Here is a 6,731-nt window from a genome sequence, read left to right on the forward strand (position 1 = left end):
CATTAACAAAACTTATAAAACGGGCTTCTGCAAACACGTTATTGGATGTATTAATGGTGGTTTGTTTTTTTTTTAAAGAGCAATTCAATAAAAAATAAATAAGAGAAGGAAATTGTGCATATGTGCTGCTCATTTTAGAACGTAATGGGCTAACCAGCCCAGACGGCTTCAGCAAATGAAGCAGTCTTTTTTTTTGAAAATCACGTCACCATAACAATTATATATTTCAGTCTTCTAATAATATTAAAAGAAGGGTTTATTCTACTCCTATGTTGTACCTAAGCTGAGTTCTACATTCATAAAGAATTAATTCATTTAAAATGCAATTTACAAAATAGCTTTTGACCCAGTATCAAGAGTTGCAACATTTCTGTGCGTAGGCTGAAATCAGTATGAATGTGTGAAACTTTCATATCTAAATGTTTGTATACACAAGGACCTAAATACTATTTCACCTATTAGATCAGTAATGGCCAACCTTTCCAGCAGGCATGCCACAAATTAACTCTGCACCCTTCCCAAGAACCATTCTGATCCCACTCCTCTGCCAGATTTGTTGCTCTGCTTTCTGCCCTATTTACTGTTGTCTCCTGCCTGATCTGGTGTGTCCCACATAAGTAGGAACTTACCGACTTTGTGATTTCACAGTTTGTGGATTCCATGGAGTCCCGCATTGCCCTCAAAATGTGGGCAATGCCTGTGGAATCCACAGGGAAAAAAACCAACTCACTAAAAATAAAGTGCTGGCGGATAGGAGTGGCTGCCCACTCAAACTGCCGTTGACAAGAAGGCTGCCAGCCCTCCTCCTCCCCTTTGATTAGCTGCCAGGGCTACCTGTTATGTAGCCTCACCCCCCTGCACCAATCAGCAGTGAGGGGTGAGACCACATGACATGCAGCCCCCAGCCGCCAATCAGTGGTGAGAGGCAGAGCCACCAAGGCCCCTGGGCCAATCAGGGGGATGGGGGCCCTGCCACACTCTGTCCTGTGCAGGCCTCCAGTCTGCTTGTGCAATCAAGGGACAGCCCCTCTGGATTAGGTAGGTCCCTACATATAAGGCTGCCCGTGTCACTTGTGGCATTTAGAATCATAGAGTGTATAGATGAAATATGGGCCCAAAATTGAAGTGGTGGGTTTTTAAATACACCACTTCAATTTAGGGCTCTTTAAACCCCTGTGTCCTGCACACACCCAAACTCACCTGCCTCTCTGGTGGCGGGGAGGGGAGGGTGAGCTGCCAGCAGGCGAAGAGGTCCCTGGGCTGTGGAGGATGGGGCTAAGGAGGGGCTGGTGCTTCCCTCTGTGGCAATGGAGACCCCCCGCAGGTGGCACCTGCCCGCAGGCACCCAGTTTGGGTGGTCCCAGGGGGCACTGCAGCTGCAGAGGGAAGCACTGGGCCTTCATGCAACTCAGGTAGGCAGGCACCAGGGAAAAAATAAAGATCAGGCTGGCCACTTTTCTTGGGCAGAGCTGCCTTTCCAGGCTGCTGCCAGGCTGCCTGCACAGACTCCCTGCAGAGCCCCTGAGCTACACGGAGCCTGGTGCTTCGCTCCGCAGCTGTAGAGCAGCAAACTAAAACTTCTTGGAGGAGTTTTAGTTTGCTGCAGCTGAAGTTATTTAAGGCACATTATGCCGCCAAATTTGCTACAGTGGCTGGAATGGCTGCATAATATGCCGCTGATACGTGCAAACACCAGTACCATTAAAGCGGTGCAAAAGCATTTAACCCGCTTTAAGTGTCATGCACACATGCCCCTCGTTTCTTCTACACACGGCCATGGAAAATTAAGGTTGGAAGGCACCTCAGGAAGTCATCTAGTCCAACCGCCTGCTCAAAGACGGACATCCCCAACCAGATCAGCCCACTCAAGGCTTTGTCTAGCCAGGTCTTAAAAACCTCCAAGGATGGCAAGTCCACAACTTTGCTGGGTAACCTGTTCCAGCGCTTCACTACCCTCCTAATATAAGTCTTTCTTAATATTCAACCTAAGCTTCCCTTGCTGCAACTTGAGACCCTTGCTCCTTGTTCTGTCATCTGCCACCATTGAGAACAGTCTAGCTTCATCCTCTTTGGAACCCCCCTTCAGGTAGCTGAAGGCTGCTATTAAATCCCCCCTCAGTCTTCTTTTCTCCTGACTAAATAAGCCCAGTTCCCTCAGTCTCTCTTCAGAAGTCATGTTCCCAGATCCCTAATCATTTTTGTACTCCATGTAGTACTCCATATGTGGCCTCACCAGTGCCAAACAGAGGAGAATAATTACTTCCTTCAGTTTGCTGGCAATGCTCCTACTAATGCAGTTGAGTATGCTGTTAGCCTTCTTCGCAACAAGGGCACACAGTTGACTCATATTCAGCTTACTGTCCACTGTAACCCTCAGACCCTTTTTTTGTAGAGCTGCTGCTTAGCCAATCAGTCCCCAGCCTGGCTCAGTGTTCCATGATACACTTGTGCCTTAGGTTGGCCACCCATATATTACATGATTAAAATGTGGCTAGCAGCACCCTTGACTTGCATGACTGGGCTCAGGACAATCCAATTTCCTACCTTATTTAGTTAGATGCACTCTGTTCCCCAGGCTGCCTCTCTCAGACTTCCTCTATGCCTCTCTCATGGCCTCCCCCATCCACTTTGGTCTCTTTTCTACTCCCTCACAGCTGGTCTCTACAGCTACACTGCCTGTCCTGTACCTCTCTGCTCTCTCTCTGATCCATCACAGTTGCCTGCCTCACTACCTGGCTCATGCTACAGCCAATTAATGCTGGTCTTAGCTGCATGAGGCCCCTTGCAGGACCTCATTTAGGCTATATAATTCTTACATATGTGGGCTAGATAAGAATTGGTTGCAAAGAAGTATAGTACCAGCACCTGCTGCAAACAGTTATCTCCTTCTCATGTTCAACTGTAGGAGAAATATATATGCTGTCTTTGAAAATTATGTAATTGTATGATTAAAAATTACTGTAATGCAGACAGGATCAGATAGGCCAGATTTGAAGCTGTAGAAATAAATTTAAATGTTTTGCTTAGACTTTTCAAGTAGATTTTAATGGAATTGCCAAGTTTGTTAAGAAAAAAAAAATTAAAAAACCTAAACGTTTCATTAGATTCTGTAATTTGCAGTCGTGAGCTAATACATCATGGGCTCGCTGAATGCACAGCTTCAAGGACTACACGAGCAATGGACTGTGCAGTTGTTACCGTGCAGTCATTTAGTACTTGCATAGCCAAGTACTGAATGACTGCACCTTAACCAGCATTACTGCGCAGTAGTGTCCCTGCACGTTTTCTTTTTATGTTACTGTGCAATAGCTTGTTACTACTGTGCCTTAGCACAGCCCCAGTGTTAGTTATGAACCAACATATACTGAATGTATAATATATACCTTAAAGAGATGCCCAGATTTAACAGCTGTAAAAGCCACATGAACATGAACAAAATGGCCTTTCTTTGCTTAAAATGACTCTCATTCTTGTTTTGTCTCCTCCCCCATGCTAAAATTTCTAATTCAATGCTTCACCTTCTCAGAACATAATTGCTGTAATTTTCTTGTTTTGGGACTTAAATGCAATCTGGTTTCCTCCTATTCATTCAAAATGATGCTGCCAAAATAAGTTCCTAGCTTATTGAACAGACCAAGGCTGCACAAATTCCAGGCAGCCAGGGGCCAAATGCCATGCAGCCACAGAACTGGGGGTCACATTCCACACAGGTATCCCCTTGGATCCCCACCCCCCACTCCACGGGCTGCCCACTGGCCCTGATTTCCCAGCCACATGTACTGGATGGGCCGCCCAGCACCTTTTCCACCACCGCCACAATTCCTCCCTTGCACATAGCCCAGGTCCCTGCACAGCCACATAGCCCAGATAGGCAGTCCCTGTTCTGCACAGGCAGCCTGACTCCCCCTGCAAAGTACATATATGAGGCTGGCAGGACAGGTGAGGGGCAAGCTGCCTATGCTATAGCACTGTACCTGCTGCTCACAGGATTATGAAGGTGCTGGCCAGCCCAGCTTCCCCTCCCCCAACCCAGAACAGGCTCCTGTGTGGTGCACCTGGCCTGCAGAGGAAGTTAAAGCACACACAGCTGGAGGAGGGTGGAGCCAGGCTGCCCAGTGCTATCCCTACGTTGTCCATGTCCACAGCATGGGTAGCAGAATAGCACAAGCTCAGGTCTCTCCAGTGGCCCAGAAAGATGAGGTTGCTGCGAGTGTCTGGGTAGGGAAGAAGCTAAGCAGCTCTGTCTCCACATCTTGCATGCAAAGCCTGACACTCCCCACTCCCAGCTGCATGCACCACACACCCGCAGTATAGGCAGGCTCCCTTTTTTTATTGCACGTGCAGCTTGCCCAGTCCAACTTCCTCCCAGCTGTGGTGGCAGGAGCAAATGGAGAGGGGGAATGGCAGCTGGGTGCAAGCCCATAGGCCTTGTACAAACCCTCTGGGGGCTACATGTAGCCCTTGGGCTGCCAGTTGGACAGCGCTCGTGTAGACTACCAGGGATGGCCAACCCATAGCATGTGTACCATAAGTATCATGGGCAGCCTCTGTGTGTGTGGCACACGGCAGATCGTGGAGGGGGCAGGGAGAACAGCACCATTTAAGGGAGGAATTCTTCTTGTGCTTCTACACTACATTTGACCATTTTGTTACATATGCTTTTGTTCATTTGTTGTACCTTGTGATGTCTGTCATTGTACACATGCCTTCAAGCAGCGGGCCTTCAAGCAGGTGTTGCACAGTCTAAGCCTCTGTGCTGCAGTCACAGATGGTTGAACCAACAGTGCAGCTCCTCTTCTTCATTAGTTCCTTGAAGCACCCGACTCCGGTACACAGGCAGTTGAGGCATCACCACCTTTGCCATGGTTTCTAAGCCACCAGTGGTAAGGACTTAGCTGCTGCAATGTCCATTTTTCTGCTGTCACATATTTTCTTTTGCCTCTCATTCCACACCTGTAGTTGTGTCTCCTTGGGTACAGCATCAAGCTGTTGGGTGCTGGTGAAGAAGCTCCTGCATGACTTCAGATATTTGTGTGCTGTGGGGTGGTCATATAGCAGGTCTCATACCTTCAGTTTGTCTCGACTGTTCTGTCCTGCTGGCCACTGCTCTTCTCAGGTGGAGCGATGCCAGCCAGCAGGTACACACTGTTTAGGCTGGCAGGCTTCAAACATCCTGTGATGCATCAGAAGCTGTTGTTCAGAATGGGGTCAAGGCACTTAGTGTGTATGGATCCGTCCCGTACAAGGCATGCATACTCAGCAGAAGCGAAGCCGAAAGCCACAGCTGTGGTTCAGATGGTTGAAGGGCTAGCTCCCCAGTTCGAATTGGTGAGCTTATATAGAACATTGTTCTGAGTGCTCACCTTTGCGTTTGTCTTCATGATGTGTTCTTTGTATGCGAGGGTTTAATCAAGGTTGGCTCCAAAGTAGACTAGATTTGGACAGTAGGACAGTCCCGGACTGTGTAAAGCTGAGCTGGCAGCTGGCTTCATGTACATACTTATGTTTTCACTAGGTTGGCACATAATTGGTTTTTAAGGGAAAAAGAAAAAAAACAGAGCACCAGATTGGCCAGGGGAAGGGAATCAGCCTGGTCCTTAGGGTGGCTACTCTGTCCTCTATTGATACAAGGCCTTTATGTCCTCTATTTGGCTCTTTAAGAGAAAAACAGAGGATATAAAGGTGTTGTGTTCTGTATCAAAAGAGGACAACCAGACTATCCTCTAGGATGGCCACCCTACTGGCACTCAGGGAGGGTGCAGGACTTACCTTTGGCACACCTACCAAAAAGGCTGGCTCCCCTCACTGGACTACACCATCTTTTAGCATCTGTCTACTGGCTCCTCATTTTCCACCACATCAGACACAAGTTAGCTGTCTTTACCTTTAACGTTTTCCATGGCTTTGATTGTGCCCGACCTATTAACTCAACCATGGTATCAAGTGACCATCCCCTGCTTAGTGTCTTCCAGTTTTCTACTAGGCCCTACCATCATGCTAGGTCTTCTAGACAGGAAGGAGCTCCAGGTGCATGAACCTGGAGGCTGGAGGGGGCTTGGTGGGGGGGGCACGGTGAGCTTCCGCAGGTGACAGCAGCACTGTTGGGAGTGAGAATGTGGTGCTGGCAAGTGGGGAGCTCCTGCAGGCAGCCATGGTGCTGTTGGGGGTGGTGGCGGCAAGTGTTGACCAGTGGTTGATGCTGCCAGCAGTGGCAACGGTGGCCAGTGGCAACTGGGGACTGCCTGCGGACACTGGCAGCAATGCTGGTAGTGAGGAGGGGGCAGCGGTGAGCGGTAACCACCTACAGCTGCTGCCGGCCGTACCTTTTTGCAGGGGGTGCACCGCCATGCTCAGGGCACCTGCGTGCACCCCTGACACGTCGTGAGTGTCCAGGTAGAAATAATACTAATAAAAAGGCAAAACTTCCTTCTTTCAAACCCCTCCTTAAAACTGTCACAATACCTGTGCCACCTGCAATAAGGGCCCACTGGGCACGCAGTAAGGGCGGCTCATGACAGAATCTGCTTGCCCTCCTTCACAGCTGTCCTTTCTGGTCACGCTGAGCTCCCAGGCTCCCGGGAGCAGGGACACCCTATGACAGAGGTGGGCAAAATGCGACTCGCGGGCTGGACGCGGCCCGCCAGGCCATTCCTCCTTCCCTGCCCGTCTGACCCCGGCTCTCGCTGCCCGGGAGGGAGGCGGCGGCCGTGGGATCACGCCGGGCTCGTCGG

This window comes from Crocodylus porosus, unplaced genomic scaffold (genome assembly GCF_001723895.1).
Source record: "Crocodylus porosus isolate Cpor-Errol unplaced genomic scaffold, CroPor_comp1, whole genome shotgun sequence".
Classification (NCBI taxonomy): domain Eukaryota; kingdom Metazoa; phylum Chordata; order Crocodylia; family Crocodylidae; genus Crocodylus; species Crocodylus porosus.